General features: G+C 41.0%; 2 protein-coding genes across 2 annotated transcripts in view; one reads left to right on the forward strand and one right to left on the reverse strand.

Annotated features, from left to right (window-relative positions):
• Positions 1-21941, reverse strand: part of SPINK2 (serine peptidase inhibitor Kazal type 2) — a 94115-nt gene that overhangs the window by 21111 nt on the left and 51063 nt on the right. The gene's annotated exons all lie outside the window — the stretch shown is intronic.
• Positions 12299-21941, forward strand: part of REST (RE1 silencing transcription factor) — a 90206-nt gene continuing 80563 nt past the window's right edge. Inside the window, exon 1 of the mRNA XM_060655724.3 lies at positions 12299-12383. The gene's annotated coding sequence lies outside the window, so the exon portion shown is untranslated. The remainder of the gene's footprint in view (positions 12384-21941) is intronic.

Consider the following 21941-nt stretch of genomic DNA (forward strand, 5'->3'; position numbering starts at 1 on the left):
AAAACTGAACACAAATGTTCATAGCAGCTTTATTTATAATAGTCAAAAACTGGAAACAACCTAAATATCTTTCATCAAGCAAACAGTTAAACTGTGGTACATTCATACCATAGAGTATTACTCAACAGTAAAAGTGAATCAACAGTTGATTCCTGCAACACAACTTGGGTGGATCTCAAGGGCATTACGCTGAGTTAAAGGAAAGAAACCAGATCTCAAAACTAGAAAACAGAAATAGTGGTCAAAACTGACAATTTACTGAAAACGTTTTTGCTAGCTCATTACATATGATTCTCAGAATCTTAAGTAATCAATAAATTTAAATTATACTAATTTGGGAAGAATTCTCAGGTATTTATGACTCTTACCACAAAAAAAGTTTTAGGGCCCTCTGAAACGTAGGTGAGTAACCTCCAGGCTCACAATTTGGAAGTTAACAGAAAAAAAAAAAATTTTTTTCAGGGCACCTGGGTAGTTCAGTCAGTTAAGCATCCGACTTCAGCTCAGGTCATTATCTCACGGTTTGTGGGTTTGAGCCCCACATTGGGCTCTGTGCTGACACCTCAGAGCCTGGAGCCTGCTTTGAAGTCTGTGTCTCCCTCTCTCTCTGCTCCTCCCCTGCTCACACTCTGTCTCTCTCTCTCTCTCAAAAATAAACATTAAAAAAATTGTTTTTAAATTTTTTTAGAATTTTATTTATGAGAGAGAGAGAGTGCATGCATGCACCCACATGCGGGGGAAGGGCAGAGGGAGAGAGAGACAGAGAGAGAGAGAGAGAGAGAACAAGAGAGAATCTCAAGCAGGCTCCATGCCCAGCACCGAGCCCCATCTCACAACCTTGAGATCACGACCTGAGCTGAAATCAAGAGTCAAATGCTTAACCAACTGAGCCACTCAGGCACACCTATTTTTAAAAGATAATTATTTTTGAATGAAACCATACTATCCAGAAGGATATATATGATTCTAGAAATGTCATTTTATTCATCAATTCCACAAATATTTACAAAATGCTATATATGCACTGTCCCAGGAACCAGATTTAGCAGTGAACAAAGCATACTAAAAATCCCTGCCCTTTGGGGAGTGGAGAATCCCTGCCCTCAAGAAGCAGGGATTAATTCTAATATCTAGTACTGTTACTATAATAAAAGGCCCAATTAAAAAAACAACTACAAACTGTTCAAATAATGGTCACAATCAATGATTACACAAGACCTATGGGTCAGAGAATGTTTTATAAAAATGTAATCAGTATAGTAAATCAAACCATATAAATACCAAAAATATACATTGTCACTCATAGGCTGATCTTGGACCAGCATGTTATCAAATCTCACCTAAATGGAAATTAGAGAGGGGTGCCTGGCTGGCTCTGTTGGTAGAGCATGCGACTCTTGATCTCAAGGTTGTGAGTTCAAGCCCCACATTGAGTATAAAGATTACTTAAAAATAAAAGGTTTTGGGGAACGTGGGTGGCTCAGTCAGTTAAGCAGCTGACTCTTGATTTTGCCTCAGGTCATGATCTCTGGGTTTGTGGGTTCGAGTCATGCATGGGCTCTGCGCTGACAGTGTGGAGCCTGCTTGGGATTCTCTCTCTCTCCCTCCCTGTCCCTGTCCCTCCCCCACTTACACTGTCTCTCTCTCTTTCTCAAAATAAATAAATAAACTTAAAAAAAATGAAAATAAAAACTTTAAAAAATATAAAGACAATTACTAAAGCACCAAAGGCACTGTGGAAATTTTAACTGGGTCCTCTGAATCAAAGCCAAATCTCTGTGGAATTTTGAAAACATAGTTTCTTTTCATAAAAATTGTTATAAATGTTAACAAATAGTGAATTTATTATTATTTAAATAAGAATATTTTCTATATTTCTCCATTTTAAATTCTTTTTCTGCGCACACTTTATTTTTTTTCCTTGCAAATCTTTGTTTATTTTTTAAATTTTATTTTAAAGTTTTTTTAAATTTACATCCAAATTACTTAGCATATAGTGCAACAATGATTTCAGGAGTAGATTCCTTAGTGCCCCTTACCCATTTAGCCCATTCCCCCTCCCACAACCCCTCCAGTGACCCTATGTTTGTTCTCCATATTTATGAGTCTCTTCTGTTTTGTCCCCCTCCCTGTTTTTATATTATTTTTGTTTCCCTTCCCTTATGTTCACCTGTTTTGTCTCTTAAAGTCCTCATATGAGTGAAGTCATATGATTTTTACCTTACTCTGACTAATTTCACTTAGCATAATACCCTCCAGTTCCATTCACGTAGTTGCAAATGGCAAGATTTCATTCTTTTTGATTGCCGAGTAATACTCCATTGTGTGTGTGTGTGTGTGTGTGTGTGTGTGTGTGTGTGTGTGTGTATACCACATTTTCTTTATCCATTCATCCATCAATAGACATTTGGGCTCTTTCTATACTTTGGCTATTGTTGATAGGGCTGCTATAAACATGGGGGTGCATATGTCCCTTCGAAACGGCACACCTGTATCCTGTGGATAAATACCTAATAGTGCAATTGCTGGGTAGTAGGGTAGTTCTATTTTTAGTTTTTTGAGGAACCTCCATACTGTTTTCCAGAGTGGCTGCACCAGCTTGCATTCCCATCTCCATTTTAAATTCTAATATGATTAAATATTTATAGACATAACAAAAACACTCTTTGAGATATTCACATTTTTAAGAGTATTAATATTTGGGGGGCACCTGGGTAGCTCAGTCAGTTGAACACCTGATTTGATTTCAGCTCATGTCATGATCTCACAATTCAGGAGACTGAGCCCCAAGTCAGGCTCTGTGCTAACAGTGTGGAGCCTGCTTGGGATTTTGTCTCCCTCTTTCTCTGACCCTCCCCTGCACTCTCTCTATCTCTCTCTCTCTCAAAAATAAATACATATTTTTAAAAAGAGAGCATTAAAATTTGATCTGGGATTCCAAGACTATAATATTTGAGATCAAGTGCTGTATGAAATAGATGTTATGTCCATTTTATGGTTAATGTAGTGGGACTCAAGAAAGGTCAGGAAGAGTTCTTTTATTTATTATTTATTATTTTTTTTTTTGAGAGAGGGAGAGACAGAGCACAAGCAGGGGAAAGGCAGAGAGAGAGGGAGACACAGAATTGCAAGCAGGTTCCAGGCTCTGAGCTGTCAGCACAGAGCCTGATGCTGGCCTCAAACTCTCAAGTTGTCAGATCATGACCTGAGCTGAAGTCAGATGCCCAATCAACTGAGCTACCTAGGCACCACAGGAAGAGATTTTTTAAAAGACAAGCCTAATTCTTTTTTTTTTCTTCCAATTTTTTATTTAAATTCTAGTTACTCAAGATACAGTGTAATATTGGCTTCAGGAGTAGAATAAAAAAAAAAAAGTAGAATTTAGTGATTGATCACTTAACATACAACACCCAGTGCTCATCATAATAAGTACCCTCCTTAATACCCATCACCCATGTAAACCATCCCTCGCCTACCTCCCTCCATCAACCCTCAATTTGTTCTCTATCATCAAGAGTCTTATGGTTTGCTTCCCTCTCTTTTTTTTTTCCTTCCCAAATGTTCATCTGTTTTGTTTCCTTAATTCCACATATGAAATCATATGGTATTTGTCTTTCTCTGTGACTTATTTCACTTAGCATAACACACTGTAGCTCCATCCACGTTGTTGCAAATGACAAGATTTCATTCTTTTCTTTTAAATTTTTTTAAATAAAAATTTATTTTGAGAGAGAGTGAGAGAGAGAGGGCACAAGCAGGGGAGGGGCAGAGAGAGAGGGAGGCACAGAATCCAAAGCAGGCTTCAGGCTCTGAGCTGTCAGCACAGAGCCTGATGCAGGGCTTGAACTCACAAGCCGTGAGATCATGACCCAAACTGACGTCAGACTCTTACCTGACTGAGCCACCCAGACCCCCCAAGATTTCATTCTTTTAGATGACTGAATAATATCCTATATTATATATATATTATATAATATATATAATATAATAATATATTATTATAGTGTATTAATGTTATATACTAATAATATTAATATAATATAATTATTAATATATAATTTATTAATTAATATAATTGACAATCTATTATTGTATATAATATGTGTGTGTGTATATATATATATATATATATACACTGCAAAACAAGCCTATCTTGTTTTCCTTTCCATTCAGCTCTGTGATGTAGATATTCACTTCATCCTCTGAAATGAACATATTCTACTATATTAAGTTGGGCAACCCAACATGTATATACCTTATTACCTCTGTCATCAAGTTTAAACTTTTAAGAAAAATTATTAAAAACTTGAAAATAAGGCAAAATATTACTGTGTGCCTTTTCAATGTCATACTAGAGTATTGTCTAAGAAACCCTGCATGGGGATCATCTGGCTCTATGGGCTGTCATCTTATTTGGCTTGTTACTTACTGTTGACAGGGCCTAGAGTCTGTAAAGTTAGATACTAACTCATGGCAGATAAGTGGCAAATGCTTTTGTCAAGTAGAAAAGGTGACTCCAAAGGTTATTGTTTTATTGCTCTGACAATAGAAAGCAGTATTGCATCTGATTTTGCAGTCTTATTACAAAGTTCTTTTTTCCCAGAGACTGTATATTCTATCCTCCTTTGAACTGGGTTTACTGTCCTTGTGGTTCCCTCACTAATGGGTTAAGTAAAAAGAATAAATAAGAGGCCAGTTTGCCCAGCAGATGGGGAAGGAGGTGTTTCTGATTTGGGAAGACCAGCATATACAATGGCCAGCGTGACTTCTTTAGAAAAATCCAAGAGTTCAGTTTGCTTCTTCAGTAAATCTGGGGTGAGTTGAGGCCCAGGGTTCTGCACTTCTACAAATGCAGTTGAAACGGATGCTGCTGGTTCATGGACCACACCTGGAGGAACAAGGGGGGTAAGCCAGAGCATAGGTGCATGTGGGAATGTCCAGAGGTGAAAAATGGAGACTGAGGGAGATGAATGTGGAACTAAAACAGGCTCTCTGTAGGGGTAAAAATAACCTTTTTTTCCCCACAATCTACATCAAACAAAACGATTCCTAAGCCCAAGCAGGTAGTTCACTCATTTCAAATACTATATGCACTCGCTACATCCCAGTATAATCACACAAGATGAGGCCTGGTAAGTAATTTCATGAAAACTGTCCTGGATTCGGTCTCCCTTAGGGCGGTAGTTGAGCTAAGCTATATTGCGGTGTCTACTGCCATCTAGTGGAGATAAGTTGACATAACTGGTGCCTCAGAGAGTAGTTTTCAACATGCCCTCACTTTATCTTCACAATAACCTGTGAGGTTATTCCAATTTGTTTACATTTTTAAAATTAATATTGAGCTTACTGTAGGGGTGCCTGGGTGGCTCAGTCGGTTAAGCATCCAACTCTTGGTTTTGGCTCCGGTCATGATCTCATGGTTTTGTGGGTTTGAGCCCTGCTCAGGGTCTGCACTGGCAGTGTGGAGCCTGCTTGAGATTCTCTGTCTCCCTCTCTCTCTACCCGCCCCCCATACACACACTCGCACTGTATCTGTCTCTCTCAAAATAAATTAATAAACTTAAATTTTTTTTTAATTTTTTTTTTTTTAACATTTTATTTTTTATTTTTGAGACAGGGAGAGACAGAGCATGAACAGGGGAGGATCAGAGAGAGGGAGACACAGAATCTGAAACAGGCTCCAGGCTCTGAGCTGTCAGCACAGAGCCCGACGCGGAGCTCGAACCCACGGACCGCGAGATCGTGACCTGAGCCTAAGTCGGCCGCTTAACCGACTGAGCCACCCAGGTGCCCCTAAAATTTTTTTTAAAAATATTGAGCTGTGAGCCAAGAACAATACATGAATAATCTTATTTATTTCATGTTAATTTTTTTTTACATTTATTTGTTTTTGATCGACAGAGAGAGACAGAGCACAAGTGGGGGAGAGGCAGAGAGAGGAGACACAGAACCCGAAGCAGGCTCCAGGCTCCGAGCTGTCAGCACAGAGCCTGACATGGGGCTGGAACTCACAAACCACGAGATCGTGACCTGAGCTGAAGTTGACACTTAACTGACTGAGCCACCCAGGCGCCCTGTTATTCCCCATGTTAAAAACAAAATTCAGGGACACCTGGGTGGCTCAGTTGCTTGGGCAACCCAGTCTTGATTTTGGCTCAGACCGTGATCTCATGATTCATGGGATTGAGCCCCATCTCAGGCTCTGTGCTGGCAGTGTGGAGTCTGCTTGGGATTCTTTCTCCCTCTCTCTCTGCTCCTCCCTTGCTCTCTCTCACACACATAAAATAAACTTTTTAAAAAATTTCGATGGAGTAAACTTGAAGATCTAATTGGCTAATTAAGTGAGTCATAATCCGACAACATCCCATCTAGCAAGAAGAGGGAAGAAGAGTTGTACAAAATGGAAGGTTTGTATAGGAAGAGGATGGTGCAGTGAGCTAGTAGCAAAAGAAAAGAAAGGATTTTCCAGGCAAGGGCACCTTCCGGAAGGGTCTTATAATGCTGAATGCCTTATCTTCTTTTGCAGAAAGGGGTGGGGGATGGAGAGGGTCCATATGACAGGTCACCTCACTGGTGCTGATCGAAAAACTCCTGGGGTGCCTGGATGCCTCAGTCACTCAGTCTGACTCTTGTTTTCAGCTCAGGTCATGATCTCACAGGTTGTGATGAGCCAGGCTCTGTGCTGATAGTGTTGATCCTGCCTGATATTCTCTCTCGCCTTCTCTCTCTGCCCCTCCCCTGCTCTAAATAAATAAATAAACAAACAAACGAAGAAACAAACAAACTTTAAAAAAAGAAAGAAAATTCCCAACTGACCAGTTGAGACCACATTTCTGGGGGAGATTGAAACTGCAATTAAATTAGGGATTAACTTTGCTGACTTGGCCTGGCAAAAGTGACTCAGTTTTGGGCCTGTGGTTTTCTTTTTAATACCCATAACAATCTTATGTGATACTATTACCTGTGTTGTTATTCCCATTTACAGATGAGGAAGCTGAGGCTTAGATCTAGAATGTAAGAAACATTCTCATACTTCAGTAGCTAATAAGTGGGAACATCAGGATTCAAACCCAGAGTAGCCACACATCGTTAACACAAACCATCATCATCATTTTCTCCCCCTCCCCCTCCTCCCTCTCCGCTGCTTCTTTTTCTTCTTCTTCTTCTTCTTCTTCTTCTCCTCTTCCTTTTCTTCTCCTTTTCCTCCTCCTCCTCTTTCCCCCTTCCTCCTCCTCCTCCTCCTCCTTCTTCTTCTTCTTCTTCTTCTTCTTCTTCTTCTCCTCTTCCTTTTCTTCTCCTTTTCCTCCTCCTCCTCTTTCCCCCTTCCTCCTCCTCCTCCTCCTTCTTCTTCTTCTTCTTCTTCTTCTTCTTCTTCTTCTCCTCTTCCTTTTCTTCTCCTTTTCCTCCTCCTCCTCTTTCCCCCTTCCTCCTCCTCCTCCTTCTCCTTCTTCTTCTTCTTCACAATGCATTGTGATTATATGTCATTTTCCTAAACAGTTTATAGGTATTGTATAACTTAATTCTTACAATTCTTATGAGTTAAGTATAATTATTATTCCTATTTTATAGATGAGGAAATCAGTCAAGGCACAGAGGAGTTAAGCAAGTTATCCAAGGTTGTCAGTAGTGAAAAGCATACCCAGAATTGGAGCCTAGGGAATTTTTTTATTTTAATATTTTATGGAATTAAAATTTGCTTCTCTGACATCTAGGAAATGGACGTTTATCCCCATTTCTTATTTTATTTTTTCAGCTTTATTGAGATATAACTGACACATAACATTGTATAAGTTTAACGCATACAATGTGATGATCTGATACATGTATATTATGTGTCATATATACATATATATATGATACACACATATATATTCTCAATATATATATATTGAGAAATGATTAGCACATTAAAGTTAACTAACATATCCATCACCTCACATAATTACAATTTTTTGTGTGTGGTGAGAACATTTAAGATTTACTCTCAACAAATTTTTTTACTTCCAAATTTTTATTCAAATTCCAGCCAGTCAAGATATAGTGTAATATTGGTGTCAGGAACAGAACCTAATGACCCATATCACCTACATATAACACCCAGTGCCCAACACAAGTGCCCTCCTCTCCATACTCATCACCCACCCAGCCTATCCCCCACCCACCTCCCTCCATCAATTTTGTTTGTTCTCTACCATAGAGTCTCTTATGGTTTGTTTCCCTCTCTTTTTTCCTCTCTCCCATATGTTCATCTGTTTTGTTTCCCAAACTGTACATATGAGTGAAAACATAGGGTATTTGTCTCTCTCTCTGACTTACTTCACTTAGCATGATGCATTCTAGCTCCATCCACATCATTGCAAATGGCAAGATTTCATTCTTTTTGATAACTAATATTCCATTACATGCATATATGTGCATATTAATTTTATTAATATTATTAATAATTAATGTTAACATTAATATATATCACATTTTTAATCCATTCATTAAGTGATGGACATTTGGGCTCTTTCCATAATTTAGCTATTTTGATAATGCTGTTATAAACATGTGCATGTACCCATTTGAATCTGTATTTTTGTATCCTTTAGGTAAATACCTAGTAGTGCAATTGCTGAGTCATAAGGTAGTTCTATTTTTAGTTTTTTGAGAAACCTCCACACAGTTCTCCAGAGTGGCTGCATCAGTTTCTTAGCAACTCTCCAGGATATAACACAGTACTGTTCTGTTAACTGTAGTCACCATGATGAATATTAGATCCCACAACTTGTTCATCTTATAACTAGAAATTTGTACTCTTTGACCAACATGTTCCCATTTCCTCCACATCAGAGCCACTAGAAATCAGCATTCTATTCTGTTTCTATGAGTTAGGCTTTTTTTAGATTCCACATGTCGGTGAGATCATATAGTATTTGTCCATTCTCTGTCTGACTTATTTCACTTAACATAAAGCCCTCAAGGGAATCCAGGGAGTTTTATTCCAGAGCCCATTCTCTCAGCCAATAAACAATTTAGGAAATAAAGTTAATTTGGTTTTCCTTGTTATAAAATTAATGCATATTGTAAAAAGCAGAAAGAAAAAAAACCACTCAAAATTCTATCTACCATACACAACCACAATTAACATTTAGTGTCCCACCCCTAGCCACAATTCTAAGCTACTTTGTTGTTTTTGTTTTTCTAAAATTTTTCTTTAATGTTTAGTTATTCTTGAGAGATAGAGACAGAGCATGAGCAGGGGAGGGGTGGAGACAGATGGAGACACAGAATCTGAAGCAGGCTCCAGGCTCTGAGCTGTCAGCACAGAGACCAGTGTGGGGCTCAAACCCACGGACCATGAGATCATGACCTAAGGTGAAGTTGGACACCGAACTGACTGAGCTATCCAGGCACCCCTGTTTTTGTTTTTTCTAAAGTTTACTTATCTATTTTGAGAGAGAGAGAGAGCACAAGTGGGAAAGGAACAGAAAGGAAAGACAGAATCCAAAGCAGACTTCTCCCCATCAGCACAGAGCCCAATGCGGAGTTCAAACCCACGAACTGTGAGACCATGACCTGAGCTAAGATCAAGAGTGGGACACCTAGGGGCGCCTGGGTGGCTCAGTCGGTTAAGCGGCCGACTTCGGCTCAGGTCACGATCTCGCGGTCCGTGGGTTCGAACTCCGCGTCGGGCTCTGTGCTGACAGCTCAGAGCCTGGAGCCTGTTTCAGATTCTGTGTCTCCCTCTCTCTCTGACCCTCCCCCGTTCATGCTCTGTCTCTCCCTGTCTCAAAAATAAATAAACGTTAAAAAAAAAAAAAAAAAAAAAAAAAAAAAAAGTTGGACACCTAACCAACTGAGCCACCTGGCATCCCTAAGCTTCTTTGTTTTAAATATAGTTGTGATCATACTGTAAGAACTATTTTGTGTTGTTTCTTTTATTTAACATCATAACAGAGGCATTTCCAATACCCCCAAACTCTTCTATATTGTTATATATATATATATATATATATATATATATATATATATATATATATAACATTCCCCAGGCACTAGTAACTGCTTAAGAACAAATGAAGGGGAAAAACAAATGGTCAGTTAATAAAGATCACAGTCATGTAGGGCATGAAACTCCACTACAGTTTGAAACTGTCTTAATGATTTACAAGAAAAACACTAATAGACCTTCAGGAACTCTAGACTCAATTTCCTGTAGCACCTTCACCTCCATAGGATAGAAACCCCTATATTATCAGTCACTCCCCACAATCACAATGCAGCTCTTCCTGTCCATGGGTCCTGTCCCTGTGCTGTAATAAAACCATCATTCCTTTTTTTTTTTTTTAATGTTTATTTATTTTTGAGAGATAGACGGAGAGAGAGTGTGTGCACGTGCGTGCACAAATGGGAGAGGGGCAGAGAGAGAGAGACACAGAATTCGAAGCAGGCTCCAGGCTCTGAGCTGTCAGCACGGAACCCGACGCGGGGCTCGAACTCGCAGACCGTGAGATCATGACCTGAGCTGAAGTTGGACGTTTGACTGAGCCACCTAGGTGCCCCAAACTACCATTCTGCACCTAAAACATCTCAAGAATTCTTTGACTGGTGGGCTCGACAATCCCACATCACCTCTATGGGTCAGGTACTGGTGTGAGGAATTTCTATGTATTTACTCTTTGCAACAACTCCATAGTATAGAGACTATTAGAAGTCCTATTTTAGATGAGGAAACTGAGGCACAGCTGGTAAGTGACAAAGCTAGGATTTGAACCTAGGAAGTCTGGCTCCAGAGTCTGCCATTATATAACGTTAGAAAGCAAGGATTTAAATAGATTTAAATTGCTTACATTTTGATACATTAACTACCTGGAATTTAAATAAAAACTTAAAAAAATAAATCGTTTACATTTTGAAACAGCTACTAAGAATCATATGAAGCACTAAAACAATCTTTTAATAACCATTACACTTATAAAAAGCCTTTTGCAAATAATAATTAACATGTTGTCTATCATGTTGCATATACAGCAAAACCTTGGGTTGTAACTTGTTCTGCGAGTGTTCCATAAGACAAGCAGACATTTCTAATAAAGTTTAACTTGATAAACGAGCAATGTCTTGCAATACGACAAGCAGTACATGATGCCGAATATCACATGAGCCAATGGTTCTTGAAATTCATTTTGATATATGAATGCTTCGGTTTACAAGCATGTTTCCAGAACAAATTATGTTCGTAAACCATGGTTTTACTGTAATGAGATAAATCTCCAAAAAGAAAAGTATAGTCACCATTTATCATGTGCTGCATACATTTATATTCATTATCTCTAATCTTTACTGAGACTCTGTTAGATAGTGAATATTATTCTCTGCTAACATGAGGAAAGGAAATGCAGAGAGGGAAATTTGCACACGATCACAAAGCTAAGAAGTGCTGAAGTTAGATCACACTCAGATTATTTCACTTTAAACCCTAAATTCTTATATTCATGCTAAACGCTACAGCTGCATTGACTAATACTGTAGGCATCAGCCATGTGACTTAAAATGTGGTAGAGTGGAGGCACCTGGGTGGCTCAGTTGGTTAAACATCCTACTTTGGCTCAGGTCATCAGCTCACAGTTGGTTCGTGAGTTTGAGCCCTTCTTCCAACTCTGCTGACAGCTCAGAACCTGGAGACTGCTTCGGATTCCTTGTCTCCCTCTCTCTCTGCCCCTCCCTTGCTTGCACTCTGTTCCTCACTCTCTCAAAAAAAATAAACATTTTTAAAAAATTGTGGTGGGGTGAATTGAGGTGTGCTGTAAGTATAAAATATACTCTGAATTTCAAAAACTTACTACAAAAGAAGGAACATAAAATATTTCCATAATTTTTATACGTGTTACATGTTGAAGTTACAACATTGTGGATATATTGAGTTAAATGAACTACATGATCACAATTAATTTCACTTGTATCTCTTCAGCTTTTTAAGTGTAGTTATTAGACATTTTAATTACACATGGGGCCCACTTTGTATTTCTATTGGACAACACTGCTATAGACCAGAATTTCTTCAACTTTAAGGTGCAGATGAGTCACTCAGTAAAAGTGCGGATTCTGATGCAGGAAGCCCAAGGTAGGACCTGCGATTCTGCATTTCTCACAAGCTCTCAATGATGCCAATGTTGCTGGTCCAGGTGGAGCACATTTGGGAGCAATGGTCTAGATGAGAGAAGTGGGGGGGGGGGGTGTGGAGATCAGCATTAGAATCCTTGGCAACTCCTGTGTTGATGAGGTCATGAGTAAAAATTACAAAAGGCTCTGAAGTGGAGGAAGGGAGAAGTGGCCTGAAAAGGTCCTTAGAGAACTGGAATAGCATGTCGTTGGGGAAGCCATGATGGAAGCATGTCCAGGTAAAACCATCAACAACAGCACACGCTAAAGACTAAACAGGGCCGGACTGGTTTCTCAATGAAGAGGCTACTGACGAATGTAGTGGGTACAGTTTCTGTGAGTAATGGATGCTCAAGGCAGATTTCATAATATTGGGGGATAGTGAGTGAATAGAAGTGGAGCTCTTTTTTCCTACAAAGGGAGCTAAGGAAGCCGGCAGGGGCAAGTGAGGGAGTGGGGTGAGGTGGGGGAGGGGTTATGGAGATACTTGTTTGGTTTGGTTTTGCAGGAGTGAGACCTGAGTTGATGATTTATGCAGAAAGGGTGGGGCATGAGGGAGAAGTCAGCCCAGAGACTACTGGTGGCTTCGCTCCTAAATATACGAATGTGTTTACTGAATGTCAGCTGTGTGTCAGCTTCCGGAATAAATGACACAGCCTCAAGGTTCACAGATCCCACAGTCTTGGCTACTAAGGGACCTGTATGCCTCTCCTGTGAAACTTTGAGAAGGCAGTAAACCAAGCATGGATTAGTGATGAGCAATCTTTTCTACAAGAGGCATGATGTCTATGTATATAAGGTCCTCAATTTTTTTGAAATTATATTTAAACATTTTTTATTCCTCAATCACTGAAGGGCTCCATTTTTCTGCAAAAGTTCCACAATGTCACTAGTAGCAACCACTTCAGTATGAGAGGACAACACCAGTCTTTAAAGAAATGTTGAGTGAAATGACACCATGTGGGGCTGGTGAAGGGATCAAGACACAGACACAGGGAAGAGATTTGGCATCAGGATTCACTCACAGATCAGGAACAACCAGAAATGCTAGCCCCTTGGAAAATTCTACATCTGGTGGCAACTGGAGTGGGGCGCTGCCCTTTTAGTGGCAGCGCGTGGGGGGATGTGGAGAAAAGTGGCAGCACGCAGGGCTGGAGTGAGGGGGAGCTGGGGAGCTGGTACAAGAGAGAAATGTCATCCTCTCCTATCTCCTCTCAGCCTGAAAACAGTTAAAAAAGAATACAAGTTTGGGCCCCACCCAGCCCATCTTCTGAATAAGCTCTTCAGTCCCTTAAATTGCTGTAGAGATTCCCAGAAGAGTTGAAGGTCAACCTTCCTTCAACTCTGTCCAGAGACCAGCCCACCTGGGGGTTTGTGTGACTATTGTTCCATTGTGTCTAATTGATATGCAAATAGTCTAAAGCACAGCAATCAAAGAACCAGCCCCAGGGGAATAAACAAGCTTTAGACACAAAGACAATACCACTCCCCTTCCAGCTTTAAGAGTGCCTACGGATCACAGAATCAGCCCACTGAAGATTCTGGGGCTTCTCTAGCAACTTGTCTTCTCTGGGGCTTGACTGCCTCCTAGCTCTGACTTCTTCCTCCTACCTTTTTCCTCTCCCTTCCCAGGGGGGCAGTCTGAGCCATCTGAAAGCAGCCTGGCCCAAATAAAGGAAGAAGCATTCCAGTTCTTTCCTTCAGGGATGAGTGGTTTACCAGGCAGAGACGTGCGTTAAGAAGTGGCTCTTTGTAACACGTCTCTAGAGAAGGGCCTCCTAATGGTCCAGTACATCGAAGCCCAACAACTTGCCCCCTGTAATAGTTTTCTGACACCTAAATAATGAAGGCCCGCGCACCTCAACAAGGTGATTTTAAAAACCTTTCTGTTTTCTTCAAACTTCCTTCCTGCAGCCATGACTAATAAGCTTCCTCCCCTCAGCCTCCTCCCCAACCTTCTAAGCTCAGCTTGGTCTCCCAAAACCCGCTCCAGCTTGCCAGCCTGGAGAAGCCCTGCCAAGCCTTGGCCCTTCCACAAAGCATGTCTGAAATTTCACATTCTCTGAAAGGCACACCTAGCTCTCATGAATGACTTCTTTCTCTTCACTCCTAGGGTTAGATGTGCGAAACCTCTTCACTTACACTCGTTCATTCAGGAAATGTTTATGAGGGCTTCTTGTGTGCCTGGAGGTTTTGTACAGCACACTAACAATTCCAAGACAAATGAAGTGGGCAGTCCCATTCCCCAAGGAGGAGACCAACCTTGGAAAACCAACCCAGACTTGGGGGTCCTGGTAAGGCTTTCCATAAGAGGAATAGGGAAGGGCATCCTAGGCAGGTGAGTAGGCCGACAAAGGCCTAGAGAAGGGTCCTGGCCTTGTTAAAAAACACCAGCGGGTCAGCTGAACTGGAGGGCAAGGTCAGGCAGAGCAAGGGAAGGGTGGGATGAGGCTGAGTGGGGAACAGGAACCAAAGCCAGAAGGATCTTTTGAGCTATGCTAAGGAATTTGGTCTTGATCCCTCAGAGATGATGGGCCATTGAAGAAATAACACTGGGGGCACCTGGCTGGCTCAGGTGGTGGAGCACACAACTCTTGGTTTCGGGGTGATGGGTTCAAGCCCCATGTTGGGCGTGGAGATTACTTTTAAAAATTTTTAAAAAAGGAAAGAACTCTGGTGTGGTAAATGCATTGGTTGGGGTGAGGAGGCCCAAGAGTGAAGGAGCCTCACACAGGGTCTGGCTCACAAAGAAACTGGACAAGGATGTCTTTCATGAAAAGGCAGGTGAAGTTTCCCAGGTGAGTAATGACTGAGGCCTAAGCTAAACAAATTGTCTCCAGAGAATTTATTTTTTCATTTGTGTGTGTTTGGTCTCTCTCTTCCATTGGAATGGAAGCTGTGAGGTAACATTTTTGTCTTGTTTACTGCTGATTATAAGCCCAGGACTTCTAGTAGTGCCTAGACCCTAAGAGGCACTCAGTAAATATGTGAATGAAGGAATGGAAGCTGCTGGCATATGATGTGACAGATGACTGATGGGGGGCAGGGACAATGGGGGTAGAATTGCCTGTAATCCCTGCCCTAATGCCGTGACCCCAGAAATGAGGCACCCTTGAAGTTGGTGACTGTATTGGTTTCCTATTGCTGCTGTAACAAATGACCACAAATTTAATGGCTTAAAAAAGCACAAATTTTTTTCTTACACTTTTTTTTTTTGGTTCAGCATCTCTGCAATATGGTGCTTCTTTTTTTTTAATGTTTATTTTATTTATTTATTTTTTTAACGTTTATTTATTTATTTATTTTTTTTTTTTTTTAAACACTGATTTTTCTGTTCTTTTTTTTTTTTTAATTTTTTTTCAACGTTTTTTATTTATTTTTGGGACAGAGAGAGACAGAGCATGAACGGGGGAGGGGCAGAGAGAGAGGGAGACACAGAATCGGAAACAGGCTCCAGGCTCCGAGCCATCAGCCCAGAGCCCGACGCGGGGCTCGAACTCACGGACCGCGAGATCGTGACCTGGCTGAAGTCGGACGCTTAACCAACTGCGCCACCCAGGCGCCCCAACGTTTATTTATTTTTGAGACAGAGAGAGACAGAGCATGAACGGGTCAGGGGCAGAGAGAGAGGGAGACACAGAATTAGAAGCAGGCTCCAGGCTCTGAGCCATCAGCCCAGAGCAGGACGCGGGGCTCGAACTCACGGACCGTGAGATCGTGACCTGAGCTGAAGTCGGACGCTTAACCGACTGAGCCACCCAGGCGCCCCTAATGTTTATTTTTGAGAGAGAGAGAGAGAGGGAGGAAGAGAGAGAAGACCTCGATTGGGGAGGGGCTGAGAGAGAGAGAGACAGACAGACAGACAGAAGATCTGAAGCGAGCCCCGATGCCAGACTTGAACTCACCAACCATGAGACCATGACCTGAGCCAAAGTCGGATGCTTAACTGACTGAGCCATTATGGTGCCCCTTCTTACACTTCCTGAAGTCAGAAGTCTGAAATCAGTTTTCCTGAGCTAAAGGCAAGTTGCAGGCAGAGTGGCTCTTTTTGGTGCTGTATGACAGAATCCATTTTCTTGCCCTTTCTCATTTCTCAAGGCTGCCTTCATCCTTAACTCCTGACTCCTTCCTTGAATCACTCCAACCTCTTGCTTCCACCCTCAGGTCTCCTACTTGCTCTTTTATACTCAAATCCCCTCTGGCTCCCTATCATAAGGGCACTTGTGATTACAGTTAGTGCCTGCCTGAATAATCTGGGATAATCTCTGTTTAATCACATCTGTAAAATCTTTTTTGCCATACAAGGTAACATTCACAGGTTCTGGACATTAGGATTTGGGTATCTTTGGGCACCAGCACTCAGCCGACCATAGTGACCAGCACATGAGGTAGTTGCTGAGTGCTTGCACGAGACTGCTTAGAGGTTGGGAGGACTGAACCACTTCACCTGAGAGGCAGGGAAACACAGTGGTTAGGAGCATAATCTGGGGCTAAACTGCCCAAATTCAAAGCTCTGCTATTCACTAGCTGTGTGACCTTGGGTAAGTTACTTAACTTCTCTGTGTTTTGGTTCCCTCATCTGTAAAATGGAGATAGTAACTACCCCATAAGGTTTCTGGGATAAGTTAATGCCAAAAAAAAAAAAAAAAAAAGCATGTGGTAGACTAGTGCCAGTCACACGGTAAGCTCTCAGGAAGTGTTAACTATTTGAGATAGCCCACAGGGAAAACGTGGAGCTGCCCTGATCCCACTACTCAATTCGAGGTTTCTTAGCAGCTCAACCCTGAAGAAGCAAACTACACTGGGAATCTGAACTCTCTCCCATGCAGGGGAGACCAAATGCCTTGGGAGTGGTAAAGCATGACTCCACATTGTTACTCAAAACTCTCCCATTGATTCTCTGTCTTCAGTGTCAGCAACTCTCAATTTTAGAGCATCTTTCTACAAGTTTCCTAAAAGCAAAGGGGTAAGGAGCTCCCATTTTCTTATATCCCCTTCCACTTGTTCAGTATGAGTTCCAATCCTGGCAAATTATTGTTCTGGGCCTTAATTTCCTCACGTATAAAATAATAATAAAAGTCAACATTAAAATAGCACTTACTAGGGGCCCCTGGGTGGCTCAGTCCGTTAAGCGTCTGACCTCGGCTCAGGTCATGATCTCACGGTTTGTGAGTGCGAGTCTCACATCTGGCTCTGTGTTGACAGCTCAGAGCCTGGAGCCTGCTTAGGATTCTGTGTCTCCCTCTCTCTGCCCCTCCCCCGCTCACTCTCCGTCTCTCTCTCCTTCAAAACTAATTAAACATTAAAAAAAATTTTTTTTAATAAAATAAAATAAAATAGCACTTACTGTATGCCAGTATGCTGACCTAAGCACTTCATTTGGATTCATGTAATCTTCACAGCAAACCTACATTAAAGGAACTGTTGTTATCTCCATTTTAAAGATAAGGGAAATTGAGGGCCAGAGTCCTCTGAAGGAACAGTCTTGCTAGGGAGTTGGCATTGGTACCTCTGCTGTGGAACACTTGGTGTAGCTGGGGGTGAGGGGAGGGCATTGTAAAGAATCATTCCTCAGCCATCCCTTCTTCTTTTTTTTTTTTTTTTTTTTAATTTTTTTCAACGTTTTTTATTTATTTTTGGGACAGAGAGAGACAGAGCATGATCGGGGGAGGGGCAGAGAGAGAGGGAGACACAGAATCGGAAACAGGCTCCAGGCTCCGAGCCATCAGCCCAGAGCCTGACGCGGGGCTCGAACTCACGGACCGCGAGATCGTGACCTGGCTGAAGTCGGATGCTTAACCGACTGCGCCACCCAGGCGCCCCAGCCATCCCTTCTTCTTTAGGGATTTAGGTCGCTAAATCCTAGGCCCTTCCTGGATAGGGTGAGCCTGGGTCATGTGCTCACATGTGCCCAAATTCATCAGGAATTGAGGACAAACCATACCTGGCTCCTTTCAACACCTCTGATAGAGGCTGAGCCACATCTCCAACCAAAGCTCAAACAATGGGTGACTTGCCCCTTTGTTGTGTGACAAATTACCCCAAATCATACCAACTTAAGACAGCAAACATTATCTCACAGTTTCTGTGGGTCAAGAATCCAGATACATCTTTGCTGGGTCCTTCGTTTCGGCTCAGGGTCTCTCACAAGGAAGCAATTATGTTGTCAGCCAGGACAGATCCTCTGTCGTCTCAAGGCTCAACTAGGGGAGGATCCACTTCCAAGCTCAGTTGTGTGGCTGTTGTCAGAGCTCAGGTCTTTGTTGGCTGTTAGCCAGTGTTCGGTTCCCTGATACATAGGCCTTTCCATTGGTCTATTTATACCATGACAGCCCTTCCCCCAGAGTGAAGGCTGAGAGAGAGGAATGCCAATATGCCTTCTCAATGCAATATTTAGGAGGAAAGCAGAGAAGAGCAGGAAGAAGGAGTTAAGTTAGGAGGTAAGGGCAACCCAAAGGGCTGGTGAAATGGCTTGATCTTCAGTGTTTTTATTTTGTTTTTCCATATGTTTGGCAGATAGATTCCATATGGAAAACATATATATAACTTAAAACTAAAGGAAAAATAACATAAAATTCAGGAATCCACCATGTAGCAAGAAATGAACAAATTCTCGATATAAAAAACATGCACCCATAATTTTAAAATGGATAAAACTGAAGAAGTCTAACAGTTGCCATGAAATACAAGATCATTGGAACAGATGGAAATCTCCAATGATACTATACAGCAGGTAGAGAAAGCAAAGTTAACCCCTGGAAAAAATGAGTCAGTTTGAAACCTATAAGATTGTGGCATACATTTTAATGGATAAAAGTTGTACCATCCTGTTTCTGTGTTGGGGCTCCCAATTAAAGATACTCTAGGGAGTTATCTTTGTGTATGTAATTACTTTCCACATACCCCGAGACCTACACTAGTGAATCTCAAATGCTTTTGACTTGGACAAAGAGTCAAAAATACACTTTTATACCACAACTAATGTGTACACATTCACACACACATATCTGAAGTACAAGTTTTATGAAAACAACACTTATCCTTATTATATTTTATTAATAACATGTATTCCACTCTGATTTTTATATTCTATGTTATTTTAAAATTCTGATCAAGATTCACTACACAGATTTCATAACCATTGATAGGTTGTGACATGCAGATTGAAAAATACTGCTTTGTAAGATTTTCACCCAATTTCACCCTCAGTTACAGAGAATAGGATAAAGCCACAAAGCCTATATTTATATCATTTGACTTCCCCATAGGGAAAAGGAAGGGACTCATGTATGAAATAAACATTTTCTTTTAGTAATTTTAATAATTTATAAAGTTGAATCAAGTACTTTTCTTTATTCTTTCTTCCTTCCTCCCTCCCTCCTTCTCTCTCTCTCTTTCTTCCTTTCTTTTCTTCCTTTTCTTTCTTTCTTTCTTTCTTTCTTTTCCAATCAAGTACTTTTTTCTTTCTTTCTTCTTTCCTTTGCCCAGTAAAGGCAGGCAAGGCTTTATTGGAGCTATTGCTCAAGCTGAAGAGACACAGTACCAACAGAGAGTAGACTGACCTCTCAACCAAGTCCTTTACAATCTTTTTCTAGGGCCACCTGGGTGGCTCAGTCAGCTAAGTGTCTGACTTCAGCTCAGGCCATGATCTCATGGTTTGTAAGTTCAAGCGTGGCATCAGACTCCCTGCTGTCATTGCAGAGCCCGCTTCAGATCCACAGTCTGCCCCTCCCCTGCTCTCTCTCTCTCTCAAAAATAAACAAAAAATAAAATAAAAATTTTCTGTATCTGTGCTTATTTTCCCATCTTCATTTTTATTTTGTATATTCATGTTTTCTTCTTTTTTATTATTTTTATTAATGCTTATTTATTTTGAGAGAGAGAGAGAGTGAGTGCATGTGTGTGCAAGTAGAGAAGGGGCAGAGAGAGAGGGAGAGAAAGAATCCCAAGCAGGCTCCCCACTGTCAGTGCAGAGCCTGACATGGGGCTCAATCTCACTGTGAGATCAAGACCTGAACCAAAATCAAGAGTTGGGTGCTTAACTGGCTAAACCACCCAGGTGCCCCTCTTCTTTTTTATTTCTTGGGTAAGTTAGTAGTTTACTGCATTTCAAAAAGTTGGTTCTTGGATTTATTTTTCAGTTCTACAATTTTTTAAATCTCTAATTTGTTGATTTTTGGATTTGATCTTTGCTTTCCTTTTTTTTTTTAATTTTTTTTAATGTTTGTTTCTTTTTGAAGGAGAGAGAGAGAGAGAGAGAGAGAGCACTCAAGGGGGAGGGGCAGAGAGGGAGACACAGAATCTGAAGCAGGCTACAGGCTCCGAGCTGTCAGCACAGAGCCGGATGTGAGACTCGCACTCCCAAACCTGAGATCATGACCTGAGCCGAAGTTGGATGCTTAACCGACTGAGCCACCCAGGCACCCAATCTTTGCTTTCCTTATGTTTATTCTGGTTTTAAAAATGTTTTTGTACTCAGTGCTTAATTTGTTTAATTTTTCTTATTGTATTAGTTGCCTATTACTAATTATTGTTAATAAATTACCTTAAAACTTGGTGATGTAAAACAACATACTTAAAAAAAAATCAAATTATAGTTGACACACAATGGTACATTCATCTCAGGTGTACAACATAGTGATATGACACTCTGTATGTCATGCTGTGTTCACCACAAGTGTTGCTTCCATCTGTGACCATACAACACTTACAATTTCATTGACTGTACGCATTGTTGCTGTACCTTTCATCCCTGTGACTTATTCATTCCATAATTGTAAGCCTATACCTACTACTCCCCTCATTCCTTTTTGCCCATCCTCCCATACCCTCTTTGCCTCTGACAATCATCTGTTTCTTCTCTGTATGTATGGGTCTGTTTCTGCTTTTTGTTTGTTCATGTGTTTTGTTTTTTAGACTCCACATATAAATGAAATCATATAGTATTTGCCTTTCTCTGACTCATTTCACTTAGCATAATACCCTCTCGGTCCACCTATGCTGTCACAAATGGCAAGGTTTCATTGTTTTTTATGGCTGAGTAATATCCATTGTTTTTATATATACCACATATTCTTTCTTTTAAAGTAGGCTGCATGCCTAATGTGGGGCTTGAACTCACAGCCCCAGGATTGAGAATCTCATGTTCTACCAATTGAGCCACCCAGGCATCCCTACATACTGCATATTCTTTGTCCATTCATCCTTCAGTGAACACTAAAGTTGTTTCCATGTCTTGGCTATTGTATATAATGCTACAGTGAACATATACCTCTATATACCTTTTCAAGTTAGTATTTTAGTTTCCTTGGGATAAATACCCAGAAGTGGAATTGCTGGTCCTATATTTAATTTTTTGAAGAAACTCCATACTGTTTTCCATAATGGTTGCACCAACTTAAATTCCCACCAACAGTGGGGCACCTAGGGGCTCAGTAGGTTAATTGTCCAACTTCGGCTCAGGTCATATTCTCATGGTTCATGGGTTCGAGCCCTGCATCAGGCTCTGTGCTGACAGCTTGGACCCTGAAGCCTGCTTCAGATTCTGTGTCTCCCTCTCTTTGCCCCTCCCCCACTCACACTCTGCCTCTCTCTCTCTCTCTCTCTCTCTCTCTCCCCCTCAAAAATAAACATTAAAAAAATTTAAATTCCCACCAACAGTGTACAAGAGTTCTCTTTTCTCCATACCCTCTCCAACACTTGTTATTTGTCTTTTTGATAATAGCCATTCTGACAGGTGTAAGGTGATATGTCATTGTGGTTTTGATTTGCATTTCCCTGAAGATTAGTGATGTTAA

The sequence above is a fragment of the Panthera onca genome, chromosome B1 (assembly GCF_046562875.1).
Source record: "Panthera onca isolate mPanOnc1 chromosome B1, mPanOnc1 haplotype 2, whole genome shotgun sequence".
Classification (NCBI taxonomy): Eukaryota; Metazoa; Chordata; class Mammalia; order Carnivora; family Felidae; genus Panthera; species Panthera onca.